Genomic DNA, 16,239 nt, shown 5'->3' with positions numbered 1-16,239 from the left:
TGTGAAATATACAATGGGGAAAACTCAAGTTGGAAAATAACATAAGTGGGTCTATTTTGTGGAGATGAGTAGCAGAGAGATCTTACTAGTCAACAAGAATGAGAGACTGAGCTGGAACCGGAGTTTTTCCAGAAGACTTACTTATATTTGGGAGAAATCAACAGAATTTGGTTACTTAATTAATTTTGGTAACTAAAGTCCAGACTGGGTAGGTGGTTCTTCTGTTAGGCTATGTAGTGAAGAATGATGGAAATATTTCAGGAACAATGACATTGAGTTTAGCCAAGCTGATTCTGAAGTCCCTCCAGAATCCCCAAGTGGTAGGAAATACGAATCTGAAGCTTCAAGTAAAAAGTAGAGTTAAAAACATTAATAGAGAAGTCATTCATGGAGCGATGATATTTGGAGCTACAAGAGTCAGTGAGATCACCTAGGGAGAATGTGTAGCCTGCAAAGACGGCCAAGACAGAACGTTAGAAAATGCTGACATTTAAGGGATGGAATGAGGCAAGAAGTCAGTAAGATGCTTGAGTGATTGTTGGAGAGAAAGGAATGTGCAGAGTCACATAAGCCAGGGAAGAGTTCCAAAAAGGATTACTCGCCAGCAGCCTGGAATGCCAGAAGGTCACGTGGGAGGAGCATTCTGCAACACGGCCTCCAGGTCTTTGGGGAAAACAAGTTCAGTGAAGTAGTCTGGGTTGAAGAAGCATCTTGCAGTCTACTGAGTATGCAGAGCTGAGGAATAGATGGACTCCAAGAATCTAAACCACTTTTCAATAAATGTAAGTAAGAGCTTAAACTTGGGGTGATATTAGTGCATAGTTTCATAGAAGTTATTTCATAGATACAGTTTCATAGAAGTTATTGTGATAATTGAGACAATTGATTTCAGAGGTTTAGATGGCATCTAGTAAGCAGTCAGTAACTTTTGCTTATTGTTGTTATTTAAATCAAATAGATAAGACTATCTGTTGAGGAAAGGAAGGACACAGGAATAAAAGCAGAAACAAGTATTATGTGTATTTAAATGATCACTGTCCATACTTCCAAAAAAAAGATGACCAGGAGGCAGGAAGTGGTCAGTTGAATCATGCTCTGATGAACTTGTAATAAATTCAACCAACGCACAGTCAGGCCAGTCTTTCCTGCAACACTCCATATTGAACAACGGGGGGCAGGGGGAGGAGTGGAACAAATGATTTGTTGGGAGCATTCTGGTTTTAAGAATTCAGTTCAGTTCAGTCGCTCAGTCATGTCCAACTCTTTGTGACCCCATGGCCTGCAGCACGCCAGGCTTCCCTATCCATCACCAACTCCCGGAGCTTGCTCAAACTCATATCCATCGAGTCAGGGATGCCATTCAACCATCTCATCCTCTGTCATCCCCTTCTCCTCCTGCCTTCAATCTTGAGCATCAAGGTCTTTTCCAATGAGTCAGTTCCTCACAGCAGGTGGCCAAAGTATTAGAGCTTCAGCTTCAGCATCAGTCCTTCCAATGAATATTCAGGACTGATTTCCTTTAGCATTGACTGGTTTGATCTCCTTGCAGTCCAAGGGATTCTCAAGAGTCTTCTCCAACATCACAGTTCAAAAGCATCAATTCTTCAGTGCTCAGCTTTCTTTACAGTCCAACTCTCACATCCATACATGACTACTGGAAAAACCATAGCTTTGACTAGATGGACCTTTGTTGGCAAAGTAATGTCTCTGCTTTTTAATGTGCTATCTAGGTTTGTCATAGCTTTTCTTCCAAGGAGCAAGTGTCTTTTTATTTCATGGCTGCAGTTACCATCTGCGGTGTTTAAGGAATGGCAAGGGTTAAAAAAATCTGGTGTGGGAAAGGGACAGGCTCTGAACAAAGTAAGGAGACCCTGCTAGACTTGGAGGATGGGGCAGAGTTATGGGAGTGGAGGATCAGATTAGGACAAAGATCAAGTTAACTGGTAGGAGGAAAGAAAAAGGTTTAGAAATGAGCAACTTCAATCAGAGGGAGAGACCTGGGCATCTCACCAGCCATATTCTTCTATTTCTATTTCATTTATTCTATTTCTTCTATTTTCCCTCCCTTACCTGTGTACCTCTAGTACATTCAATAATCATTTCTAAATAACAATGCTAATTATAACTAACATTTTTAGAGTTAGGCAGATGCCATGTTAAGCAGTCCCCAAAATATTACTATGGATCAGAAAGCTTTTTTTAAAACTAATTTTTACTAGAGTATAATGCTTTACAATGCTGTGTTAGTTCCTATTGCACAGCTAAGTGAATCAGCCATACATATACATATGCTATGCTATGCTAAGTGACTTCAGTTGTGTCCGACTCTGTGTGACCCCATAGACGGCAGCCCACCAGGCTCCCCCGTCCCTGGGATTCTCCAGGCAAGAACACTGGAGTGGGTTGCCATTGCCTTCTCCACATATACATATATCCTCTCTCATTTTGGTCATCCCATTTAGGTCACCACAGAACGCTGAGTTCCCTGAGCTATATAGTAGGTTCTCATGAGTTATCTATTTGATATATAGTATCAATAGTGTATATATGACAATCTCAATCTCCCAATTCATCCCAATCCCACTTTCCTCCTTAGTGTCCATATGTTTGTTCTCTATGCCTGTGTCTCTATTTCTGTTTTGCAAATAAAGGATCAGAAATACTCTGATGCCCGTCCCTGTTGACTAAACTTGCAGAGTAAGTGGCAGAACTGGGATTTGAACATGGATAATCTGAATCTCGCATGACTGAGTGACTTTACTTTCACTTTTCACTTTCATGCATTGGAGAAGGAAATGGCAACCCACTCCAGTATTCCTGCCTGGAGAATCCCAGGGACAGAGGAGCCTGGTGGGCTGCTGTCTATGGGGTCGCAAAGAGTCAGACACGACTGAAGTGACTTAGCAGAAGCAGCAGCAATCTGAATCTCAAGGCTGAGCAATTATGCACAGCACATACTGCAATTTGAGCATCACGTAGGCAGTCTCAGTGATGGTCCAATAAGCCCTGCTCCCTGGCAGTTTCACCCTTGTATAATTCCCTTCCCTTGCATGTGAGTTGTATTTAGTGCTGGCTTCTAGCAAATAGAATGCAGCAGAAGAGAGGAAGTTACTTCTGGGATCAGGTTACAAAGAGGTTGTCTTCTGTCTGAAGCACTCTCACTCACTCTACCATGTTTGAGCTGTCCATGAGAGATCTATGTGGAAAAGAACTTAAGAAGTCCGCTGGCCAAGAGTCAGCAAGGAACTGAGCCTCCCAGTTCCAGAAGGCTACAAATAACTGAATCCTGCCAACAACCATGTAAGTGAGTTTAGAAGCAGATTCTCCCTTGTCAAGACTTCACATGATACCACAGCCCCAGCCTACACTCTGACCACAACCTTATTTATGAGAGACCCTGAGCCAGAAGCACTCAGCTAAGCCATGCCCAGATTAGACAACAGAAATTAAGAGATAATAAGTGTGCATTATCAAAAACCGCTAAGTTTTGAATTAAGTTATGCTACAATAGATCAAAGCTATGGTTTTTCCAGTAATCATGTACAGATGTAAGAGCTGGACCATAAAGAAGGTTGAGCACCAAAAAATTGATGCTTTTGAACTGTGGTGCTAGAGAACACTCTCTAGAGTCTCTTGGTCAGTAAGAAGATTAAACTAGTCAATCCTAGAGGAAATCAGCCCTGAATATTCATTGGAAGGAATGATTCTGAAGCTCCAATACTTTGGCCACCTGATGCAAAGAGCTGACTCATTGGAAAAGACTCTGCTCCTGGGAAAGACTGAGTAGAAGAAGAGTAGAAGAGGGAGACAGAGGATGAGATGGTTAGATGGCATCACTTACTCAATGGACATGAGTTTGAGGAAATTCTGGGAGAGAGTGAAGGACACGGAAGCCTGGCATGCTGTAGTTCATGGAGTCACAAAGAGTCGGATGTGACTCAGCAATTAAACAACAACCATAGGTAACTAGTGTAAGCATCTACTCTGTACCTGACCCTTTATGGATGTTTGGAATACAGAATTATGTACGACTCGGTCTCTGATGTCTGAGCACTTCTAGGAGAAACAAGGATATGAACAAGCGATTCCAACAGAACATGGTCCAGGCACGGGGCACCTGGACTAGTAGTGCTCAGCTCTAGTTGAGGGGAGCCAGAACACCTTCACAAAGGAGGTGAAGCTTGATTTGGGTCTTTTTTTAATTTTAATTGGAGGCTAATTACTTTACAATATTGTAGTGGTTTTGTCATACATGGACATGAATCAGCCATGGGTGTGCATGTGTTCCCCATCCTGAACCCCCCTCCCACCTCCCTCCCCATCCCATCCCGAAACATGTATGTTATCATATGTGAAACAGATCGCCAGTCCAGGTTTGATGCCTGAGACAGGGTGCTCAGGGCTGGTGCACTGGGATGATTTGGGTCTTGAAGGATGATTCAGAGTTAGTCAGATGGGCAGTTAGGGAATGAATAGTTTCATACAGAGAGAACAGATATGTGCCAAGAATGGAAGATGAAACAGCAATTAAATATTTGTGGTCGAGTGTGGCTGATATTACAGACAACTAAATAATAGAAAGTCTTGTATGCTTTGCAAGAACTTCCAAACAGTCAAAAGACCATCATATATAATACATATTTGATTTATTCATGAACCTGGACTATTTTGAAGTCTTTTTTAGGTTCAGTTCAGTTCAGTTGCTTAGTCATGTCTGACTCTTTGTGACCCCATGAATCACAGCACTCCAGGCCTCCTTGTCCATCACCAACTCCCAGAGTTCACTCAGACTCATGTCCATCGAGTCGGTGATGCCATCCAGCCATCTCATCTTGTGTTGTCCCCTTCTCCTCCTGCCCCCAATCCCCCCCAGCATCAGGGTCTTTTCCAATGAGTCAACTCTTTGCATCAGGTGGCCAAAGTACTAGAGTTTCAGCTTTAGCATCATTCCTTTCAAAGAAATCCCAGGGCTGATCTCCTTCAGAATGGACTGGTTGGATCTCCTTGCAGTCCAAGGGACTCTCAAGAGTCTTCTCCAACACCACAGTTCAAAAGCATCAATTCTTCAGTGCTCAGCTTTCTTCACAGTCCAACTCTCACAGCCATACATGACCACTGGAAAAACCACAGCCTTGACTAGACGGACCTTTGTTGGCAAAGTAATATCTCTGCTTTTCAATATGCTATCTAGGTTAGTCTAAGTCACAAATAGCACCCCATTAGGAATATGGCCTACACACAGACCTATTTGGTTCTCAATGTTATTTTATTGGTTTGAATTAGTTGTTAATATTGAACAAATAAGAGGTTTAAGATAAATAGCCAGATGCCCAGCTTTGGTAAAGACATCAGAAAAACTTGCATTTCCATTTAACAGCAATTGGCTGCCCCTTTAGATAGAACACACACTCCAGTTTATCACAGTTCCCACCTGACCCAATGAAGACCTTTAACTCTGCATCTTCTGCTCTGGAAAGATAAATGTGTACTCAGTATAAGCATCACACCGTCAGGAGACGTGGTGGTGAGTTCCCATCAGCTTATCAACCAAGCAACCGCTTGGAAAGATCAAGCAGAGAAAGTATTGATTTAAAACAGTGTTTCTTACACTTTAATGTGCAGACTAATAACCTGGGCTTTTGTTAAAATATGAATTCTGATTCAGTAGGTCTGTTGGGGAGCCTGAGATTGTGCGTTTCTCATAAGCTCCCAGGAGACAGTGATGCTGCTGGTCCAAGCACCACACTTGGAGTGGCAAGAGGATAAAGAGGACCACAGCATTGTGCTTCTAGCCTTGAGAGTCAGAGTTTTCTGGGATTGTAGTTTGCCCTCTCTGCTGAAAGAGGCTCTTCTAATTGGAGTCAGCCCTGGATCTCAGCTGGACTGGGGATGGAAGCTGAGAAAACAAAATAATCAGTGTGTTGAAAAGATTATTCCTTCCAGAGTTTTATAAGACTTGTGGAAGCTAAGGGAGCACTTTTGGACATTCTTCTGTGTGCCCCAGGTTATCTCATTTAATCCTCACCCAAAACGCACACAACAACAACAAATTATAAGGCATATGTGTAGGATAATGGGTAAAAAAGTGGGCTCTGAAGCCAATCTGCCTAAGTTCATAGCCAAATCCTGCCACTTATTAGACATGCAGCTTTGGGCAAGTTACTAACCTCTCTCTGCTTCGGTTTCCCATCAGTAAAATTGGGGATTATAATAGTACACACTTTACAAGATGTTGTGAGGATTAAATGAGTGAATACATGGATTGTTTTCAAGACAGTGTCTGGCAGTGTCTGTAAAATTATTTGCTATTATTATCTCTTCCTTATGAATGAGGAAGTGAAGGCCATGCAAAGTTCATTTGGTCACAGATCAAATGATAGGCCCAGCTTTCTTTTCAAAGACCTTAGAGAGTAAGGGAGGAGAAAAAGGCCCAGGTGAGTGAGGCCGTGTCTGAAGAGGAAAACGGTACATGGCCTCCCCACTGGTCCTTTTCTGTCCTAATCCACAGTTCAGTCTTGTTCAGGAGATGTGTGTGTGTGTGTGTGTGCGTGTGAAAGTCACTCAGTTGTGTCCGATACTTTGTGACCATATAGTCTATGGAATTCTCCAGGCCAGAATACTATCCATGGAATTCTCCAGGCCAGAATACTGGAGTGGGGAGCTGTTCCCATATAGACATATGGTAATAATAATAAGTGTACTGAATATGTACATCATCTCATTTAATTCTCACAAACAAATGTATGATGTAGGTACCTTTGCATTGTTATTCCTCCACTTTGCAAATGGGTGTTTGGAGATCCCCAAGCTCGCATATATAGTAAGTTTTAGTAACCAGGATTCAAACCAAGGCAGTCTGTGTTTAAAATTTGGAGAACTATACTGCCTGAATAAAAATTGTATATATAAATGGCTTCATGATGAATTCAAAAAACATCTTAGGAAGACATAATACCAGTTTTGTATAAACTCTTTTGGAAAGCAGCAAAGTGAGAAGTACTTTCCAATTGATTTTATAAGACCAACATTACCCTACTATCAAAATCAGATAAAGATATTACAAGAAAACTACAGACCAAAACCTCATGGTTATACATGCAAAATTGCTAAATAAATATTCACATATTGAATCTAACAATATAGAAAAAGGATAATACATTATGACATCTAAGGTTTATTCCAGGAATCTAAGGTTGGTTTACTAATCAAAATAAATCAGGTAATTCATCATATTAACAAACTAAAAAGAAAAAATATGATTATCTCAATAGAGGCAAGAACATATATAAAAATTCAGCAACTTTCACTTCTAATAAAAATTCTCAGCAATGTAGGAACAGAAGGGAGCTTCTTTAACCTGATAAAGAACATATACAGCTAAACTATAGCATACTTCATGATGAAAGAATGAGTGCTTTTTCTGAAGGATAAAAAACAAGACAAGAATGTCCTATCCAGACAGAAACAAAAAAATTAAAACAATCTTTATATGTAGATGACATTATCTTCTACTCAGAAGATCTGATGGAATCAACAGACCTACTAGAACCAATAAGTTAGTTTAGCAAAGTTGCAGGATACAATTTTAATATACAAAAAACAACTAGATGTCTATATAATAGTGGCAAACACTCAGAAATTTAAAGTAATAAAACACTGTGTGGATCACAACAAACTGGAAAATTCTTAAAGAGATAGGAATACCAGACCACCTTACCTGCCTCCTGAGAAATCTGTATGCGGGTCAAGAAGCAACAGTTAGAACCAGACATGATTCCAAATTGGTAAAGAAGTATGTCAAGGCTGTATATTGTCACCTTTTTTATTTAACTTATATGCAGAGTACATCATGCAAAATGCCAGGCTGGATGAAATGCAAGCTGAAATCAAGATTGCTGGGAGAAACACCAATGACTTCAGATATGCACATGACACCACCCTTATGCCAGAAAGTGAAGAGGAACTGAAGAGCCTCTTGATGAAAGTGAAAGAGAAGAGTAAAAAAGCTGGCTTAAAACTCAACATTCAAAAACTAAGAGCACGGCATTCAATCCCATCACTTCATGGCAAATAGATGGCAAAACAATGGGAAAAAGACTCTCTTTTCTTGGGCTCCAAAATCACTGCAGATGGGGACTGCAGCCATGAAATTAAAAGACACTTGCTCCTTGGAAGAAAAGCTATGACCAACCTAGACAGCACATTCAAAAGCAGAGACATTACTTCGCCAACAAAGATGCATCTAGTCAAAGCTATGGTTTTTCCAGTAGTCATGTATGGATGTGAGAGTTGGACTGTGAAGAAAGCTGAGCGCCGAAGAATTGACGCTTTTGAACTGTGGTGTTGGAGAAGACTCTTGAGAGTCCCTTGGACTGCAAGGAGATTGAATCAGTCAATACTAAAGGAAATCAGTCCTGAATATTCATTGGAAGGACTGGTGCTGAAGCTGAAGCTCTGATACTTTGGCCACCTGATGTGAAGAACTGACTCATTGGAAAAGACCCTGATGCTGGGCAAGATTGCAGGAGGAGAAGGGGGCAACAGAGGATGAGATGGTTGGATGGCATCCCCAACTCGACAGGCATGAGTGTGAGCAAGTTCCAAGAGTTGATGATGCACAGGGTAGCCTGGTGTGCTGCAGTCCCTGGGGTCACAAAGAGTCAGACACAACTGAGTGACTGAACTGATTCATAATAGCATCAAAAATGTGAAATACTTAGAGATAAATCTGACAAAAGATGTGAAAGACTTATGCATTGAAAATAAAACATTGCTAAAAGAAGTCTTTAAAAGATCTAAATAAAGGAAGAGATATACTTGATTCACGGACTCATGAAGATTCAATATTGTTAAGATGATGAAAATTCTCCCAACTTAAAACATAGATCCCATGAAATCAAACAAGCAGGGTTTTTTAGTGGAAATTGACAAACTCATTCTAAAATGTTTTTGGAAATACAAAGGACCTAAAATAGCCAAAATACTGTGAGGGAAAAAAAGACAAAGTACTAATTCTATCTGATTTCAAGACTTATTATCAGATCAGATCAGTCGCTCAGTCGTGTCCGACTCCTTGCGACCCCATGAATCGCAGCACGCCAGGCCTCCCTGTCCATCACCAACTCCCGGAGTTCACTCAGACTCATGTCCATCGAGTCAGTGATGCCATCCAGCCATCTCATCCTCTGTCGTCCCATTCTCCTCCTGCCTCCAATCCCTCCCAGCATCAGAGTCTTTTCCAATGAGTCAACTCTTTGCATCAGGTGGCCAAAGTACTGGAGTTTCAGCTTTAGCATCATTCCTTCCAAAGAAATCCCAGGGTTGATCTCCTTCAGAATGGACTGGTTGGATCTCCTTCAGAATGGACTGGTTGGATCTCCTTGCAGTCCAAGGGATTCTCAAGAGTCTTCTCCAACACCACAGTTCAAAAGCATCAATTCTTTGGCACTCAGCCTTCTTCACAGTCCAACTCTCACATCCATACATGACCACTGGAAAAACCATAGCCTTGACTAGACGAACCTTTGTTGGCAAAGTAATGTCTCTGCTTTTGAATATGCTATCTAGGTTGGTCATAACCTTCCTTCCAAGGAGTAAGCGTCTTTTAATTTCATGGCTGCAGTCACCATCTGTAGTGATTTTGGAGCCCAGAAAAATAAAGTCTAACACTGTTTCCACTGTTTCCCCATCTACTTCCCATGAAGTGATGGGACCGGATGCCATGATCTTCGTTTTCTGAATGTTGAGCTTTAAGCCAACTTTTTTACTCTCCACTTTCACTTTCATCAAGAGGCTTTGTAATTCCTCTTCACTTTCTGCCATAAGGGTGGTGTCATCTGCATATCTGAGGTTATTGATATTTCTCCCGGCAATCTTGATTCCAGCTTGTGCTTCTTCCAGTCCAGCGTTTCTCATGATGTACTCTGCATATAAGTTAAATAAACAGGGTGACAATATACAGCCTTGACGAACTCCTTTTCCTATTTGGAACCAGTCTGTTGTTCCATGTCCAGTTCTAACTGTTGCTTCCTGACCTGCATACAAATTTCTCAAGAGGCAGATCAGGTGGTCTGGTATTCCCATCTCTTTAAGAATTTTCCACAGTTTATTGTGATCCACACAGTCAAAGGCTTTGGCATAGTCAATAAAGCAGAAATAGATGTTTTTCTGGAATTCTCTTGCTTTTTCCATGATCCAGCAGATGTTGGCAATTTGATCTCTGGTTACTCTGCCTTTTCTAAAACCAGCTTGAACATCAGGAATTCATGGTTCACATATTGCTGAAGCCTGGCTTGGAGAATTTTGAGCATTACTTTACTAGCGTGTGAGATGAGTGCAATTGTGCGGTACTTTGAGCATTCTTTGGCATTGCCTTTCTTTGGGATTGGAATGAAAACTGACCTTTTCCACTCCTGTGGCCACTGCTGAGTTTTCCAAATTTGCTGGCATATTGAGTGTAGCACTTTCACAGCATCATCTTTTAGGATTTGAAATAGCTCAACTGGAATTCCATCACCTCCACTAGCTTTGTTCATAGTGATCCTTCCTAAGGCCCACCTGACTTCACATTCTAGGCTGTCCAGCTCTAGGTGAGCATGAGTGATCACACCTTCGTGATTATATGGGTCGTGAAGATCTTTTTTGTACAGTTCTTCTGTGTATTCTTGCCATCTCTTCTTAATATCTTCTGCTTCTGTTAGGTCTATACCATTTCTGTCCTTTATCGAGCTCATCTTTGCAAGAAATGTTCCTTTGGTATCTCTGATTTTCTTGAAGAGATCTCTAGTCTTTCCCATTCTGTTGTTTTCCTCTATTTTTTGCATTGATCGCTGAAGAAGGCTTTCTTATCTCTTCTTGCTGTTCTTTGGAACTCTGCATTCAGATGCTTATATCTTTCCTTTTCTCCTTTGCTTTTCACTTCTCTTCTTTTCACAGCTATTTGTAAGACCTCCCCAGATAGCCATATTGCTTTTTTGCATTTCTTTTCCATGGGGATGGTCTTGATCCCTATCTCCTGTACAATGTCACGAACCTCATTCCATAGTTCATCAGGCACTCTATCTATCAGATCTAGTCCCTTAAATCTATTTCTCACTTCCACTGTATAATCATAAGGGATTTGATTTAGGTCATACCTGAATGGTCTAGTGGTTTTCCCTACTTTCTTCAATTTAAGTCTGAATTTGGCAATAAGGAGTTCATGGTCTGAGCCACAGTCAGCTCCCAGTCTTGTTTTTGCTGACTGTATAGAGCTTCTCCATCTTTGGCTGCAAACAATATAATCAATCTGATTTCAGTGTTGACCATCTGGTGATGTCCATGTATAGAGTCTTCTCTTGTGTTGTTGGAAGAGGGTGTTTGCTATGACCAGTGCATTTTCTTGGCAAAACTGCATTAGTCTTTGCCCTGCTTCATTCCGTATTCCAAGGCCAAATTTGCCTGTTACTCCAGGTGTTTCTTGACTTCCTACTTTTGCAATCCAGTGGCGATAGTAAACAGGACAGTGTGAACTGGCATAAAGATAGAGAAATAGATCAATGAAACAGAATAGAGTCCACAAATAGATACACAATGTACAAATAACTGGTTTTTTAAGAAAATCCCAAAGTCAATTCAGTAGAGAAAGGATAATCCCTTCAATAAATGGTACTAGAACAATGAGATAGCCATCTGCAAAAAACAAAATGAACCTCCATCCATACCTCACCTCATATATAAATATTAACTCAAAATATATCATAGATCTAAATATAAAACTTTAAACTGTAAAACATTTAGAACATAGGAGAAAACCTTTGTAAGCATGATCTGAGTCAGGGGTTCCCAACCTCTGGGATCTAATGCCTGATGATCTTAGGTGGGGCTGATGTAATATTAATGGAAATAAAGCACATAATAACTGAAATGGGCTTGAATCATCCTGCGACCATTTCAACCCCCAGGTCCATGGAAACATTGTCTTCCATGAAACCGGTCCTTCAGCCAAGAAGGTTGATGACCCTTGATCTAGACAAAGATTTTTTAGATTTCTCATCAAAAGCATGATCCAAAAAAGAATGAACTGATAAGCTGGACTTTATCAAACTAAAAATTTTTGCTTTTCAAAAAGACTTTTTTAAGAGAATAAAAAACAAGCTGTAGACTGAGAGAATCATATAATTGATAGATCAAATAGTTGATAAGGGACCTATATCCTGGTTGTATTCAGAACTGACAAAACTCAGTCATAAGAAAACAAGCCAATAAAAGTGGTCAAAATATTTGATAGAACAGAACTTCACCAGAGACATACAATTGGTAAATAAGCACAGAAAAAAATTCAGTCATTAATTAGCCTTTACAGAAATGTAAGTTAAAATCACCTATCACTATGATACCTATTAGAATGGTTAGAACTTCAGATTGACCACACCAAGCGTTGGTGAGGATGTGGTGAAAATATACTGCTGCTGAGAATGTAAAATTGCACAGTTACTTTAGAAAATAGCTTGTCAGTTTCTTTAAAAGTTTAAAATGTACCTACCATATGAACCTACCATTCTACTCCTAGGAATTTACCCAGAAACAAATAAAAGTATATATTCATACAAAAATATGTACATGAATATTCATAGCAGCTTTATTTTTAATAGTCAAAAACTATAAGCAACCCAAATATTCATCAACAGGTGAATTAAACCAACTGTGATATGTCCATGCAATGGAATACTACTCAACAGTAAGAAAGAATAAAATATTGATACATGCTACAAGATGATAAATCTCAATGATGCTGAGTGAAAGAAACCAGGCCCCACAAAAGTGCATACTACATTACTCCATTTTTATAAAACTGTAGGAAGTGTAGACTAATGTGCACTGACAGAAGGAGAATCAGTGGGTTGTCTGGGAGGTGCACGCGAAGACCTACAAGGAAGCACAGGAAACTTTTGAGGATGATGAACACGACGATTATCTCAATTGTGAGGATTTCACTGGTATAATTCCAGGTCTGCTGCTGCTGCGTCACTTCAGTCGTGTCCGACTCTGTGTGACCCCATAGACAGCAGCCCACCAGGCTCCCCCATCCCTGGGATTCTCCAGGCAAGAACACTGGAGTGGGTTGCAATTTCCATCTCCAAATTACACACTTTAAGTATGTGCAGTTTGTTCTATGTCAATTATACCTCAAAAGATTAAGTATAAAAAAAATTTTAACTGGATGTATAGATGGATAGATAAATGAGTGGGTGGATGAATGAATGGAGTCATCTTTACTTCACTTGTAGCCTAAAAAACAGGACATTTCCCCACCAAATTTTTTCAACAAACCTTTCTTACCCTGTTGGGGGCTCATCTGTCTCCCTGTTCATACTACATTGCCTGTCCCAACTCCTGCCACCTTAAGGACCAAACCCTTGATCACTAATCACATTGTCATTAGATTAGTCTCCCCTCCAGGACTGTATAAACTTTATTAGTTCAGAGCTTTTATTTCCTTTTTTCACCACAATCGCAGGACTGGCCCTAGCACACAAAAACAAGTACTCAATAAAGATTTTCTGGTAATTGATTTATTGATTAATTAATTGGAAAAGCTATAAATTCTACAAGGTGTTAATTGTTTTCACAATCCAATGAGATTTGGGGAATTGGGTTTTTACTAGACTGTTTTACCTTCAAAAAAATTATGGGACCTTTGACTTCCAACTTCCTCATAATTGCCACATAATGCTTTGATAATCAGAAAACTGGCTCCAAAAATAACTAAATGAGTACCCATACCACTTAAATTTTAAAAACAACAGCCCAGCAGATTCAGTGGCAACTCTAGCCAAATTAGACTGGTCCTTCCACTGTCTGTGTTATGCTGGAGACTGACATCCCACCCTCCTCTCCTCTTTAAGCTTAAAGTGGTTCTGTAAGAGTCCAGCAGAAACCACACAACAAATTGAAACAATGGATTCATGGAACAGAACAATCAAGAAAGGAGCAAAGGCCAATCAAAGTGGTCTGCTTAGACAAAAACTGTGATCTAGCAAATTTCTCAGAAATATTTATAGCTTTGGAAAGCTTTGAGGAACATGGAACACTCAGGCAGGTGGAACCCTGGCTTTAAATTGTAGGGGGAACAAAGTGTTCCCTCCTGGCTTAGATTCCACAGAGCTGAGCGTTTGGTTTCTGAGTCCTTCCTGACCTCAAAGATGACATTTGGCCTTTCTGAACCCCTGTTTCTTGCTTTCTTTAGTGAAATTTATTTTGCCCTACTTGACTCATAAAGCACACAATAACAACAGCCATTGCTTACTTAGTATTTATTATATCTGAAGCAGCGGACTAAGAGTTCTTTCCTTTTTACAAACAGCGCTGTTCTAATGCTCATTCTACAGATGATGTAACTGAGGTGCATGAACCCAAGATTCATACTGCCAGGTAAGTGGTAGATCAAGGATTTGAACTTGGGTCTACCTGGCTCAAGAGCCCTAGGTCTCAACCTCTGAACTGATGTGGGGTTCAGATTAAATGTAATAAAGTATACACAGGTAAATGAAGGGAAATTTTACTGAGCCTCTCTTATGAACCTCATAACATCTTGACAGATATCACAATATGAATTGCTCTCAAGTTGAAAGGTGAAAGTAATATTATGGCCCTACCAGGGTGGCATCTCTTTAGAGACAACCTCCAGACACTGCTTTTAAGCAAATCCCTCTGAAGACCCTTCCCAGATAATTGGATCCAACAGCCTAGGATCTCAAGTACAGATATACTTCGGAGGTATTAGGGGTTCAGTCCAGACCTCTGCAATAAAACAGATATCTCAATAAAGTTAGTTACACAATATTTTTGGTTTCCCAGTACATACAAAAAGTTATATTTACACCATACTGAAGTCTATTAAGTGTGCAATAGCATTATGTCTAAAGAAAACAATGTATATACCTAATTTAAAAATGCTTTACTGGCTCTAGACTGTTACTCCCAGCTTTGGGAAATTTTCACATGGAAAGCCATTTTAAAATTAAATAAAGCTATTTTATCAGTTTTGTTGTTCAGTCACTAAGTCACATCCAGCTCTTTGCAGACTCATGGATTGCAGCACACTAGGCTTCTGAATGAGCTAAAAAATGTTTTATTGCTAAAAATGCTAACCATTATCTGAGCCTTCAGTGAATCATGGTCACTGATCACAGATCACCATGACAAACATAATATCAATGAAAAAGTTTGAAATGTTGGGAGAATCATCTAAATGTGACACAGAGACATGAAGTGAGCAAATGCTGTTGGGAAAATGGCGTCGATAGATGTGCTTAACACAGAGTTGTCACAAATCTTGAATTTGTTAAAAAATGAAAAAAAGCACTATCTGCAAAGGGCAATAAGGCAAAGCACAATAAAATGAGATCTGCCTGTATAAACTTAAAGGACACAAAGACCCACTTATCCTCCAGGGCAAGAGAAGAAAAAGAACATCCCATCCTTTTCTGATGAGCCCCCAGCTAAGAAACAAGACGCAGTTCATTCTTGGACAGGCTATTTTGCCATATTAAATTCCTAATGAATTGCACCACTGCAGCTACATTATCTCATTTAATCCTCACACTAGCTCCAGGGAGGTTTTTCTTCAGAGGTTTGAGTAGGGGCGCACCACTTTGCTGCACTCTATCCAAGAGGGCTCCTCCTCAGGGTGGAATCAGAGCAGGAGGGTCATCAGCTAAGGTCAGATACAGTTTTCAGAGGAAGGTAACACACAAGCGAGAGGGAAGGGGAGTCTTCCCCAGCAACATTCAGATCTGCCTAACCACCCCTCCACACCCGAGGGGCGGTGAGAGACATAATTTCCAGGTAGGAACTATGGTCACTGTTAATATTTATTAAGCAGTTATCACGCGTGTGTGCTTGCTGCTCAGTAGAATCCGACCTTTTGCAACCCTATGGACTGTAGCCTACCAGGCTCCTCTGTCCATAGAATTTTCCAGGCAAGAATACTGAAGTGGGTTGCCATGCTCTCCTCCAGGGGATCTTCCCAACCCAGGGATCAAACTCAAGTCTCCTGTGCTGGCAAATGGATTCTTTACCATTAGCACCACCTGGGAAACCCAAGCACTTATAATATCCAGGTAAACATGCTTAAACATACTAGTCCACTTCTTCTCACAACAACCAAGAGAAGTGTCGTTATCCTACTTTTGCAGACGAGAAAACTAAAGCTAACAGAAATAAAGATTTTTTTCCCCTAAAAGATTGGAGCCAGCA

The 16,239-nt window shown here is 40.4% G+C and overlaps 1 long non-coding RNA gene across 1 annotated transcript in view; it reads left to right on the top strand.

Annotated features, from left to right (window-relative positions):
- The first annotated feature begins 698 nt into the window (after positions 1–698).
- Positions 699–16,239, top strand: part of LOC139179621 (uncharacterized) — an 82,676-nt gene continuing 67,135 nt past the window's right edge. The window contains exons 1-2 of the long non-coding RNA XR_011563944.1: positions 699–782; positions 14,345–14,412. This is a non-coding gene — a long non-coding RNA (uncharacterized lncRNA). The remainder of the gene's footprint in view (positions 783–14,344; positions 14,413–16,239) is intronic.

Source organism: Bos indicus, chromosome 25 (genome assembly GCF_029378745.1).
Source record: "Bos indicus isolate NIAB-ARS_2022 breed Sahiwal x Tharparkar chromosome 25, NIAB-ARS_B.indTharparkar_mat_pri_1.0, whole genome shotgun sequence".
Classification (NCBI taxonomy): domain Eukaryota; kingdom Metazoa; phylum Chordata; class Mammalia; order Artiodactyla; family Bovidae; genus Bos; species Bos indicus.
The sequence above is the reverse complement of the archived record's forward strand: the minus strand, read 5'-3'. Positions and strand labels throughout refer to the sequence as shown.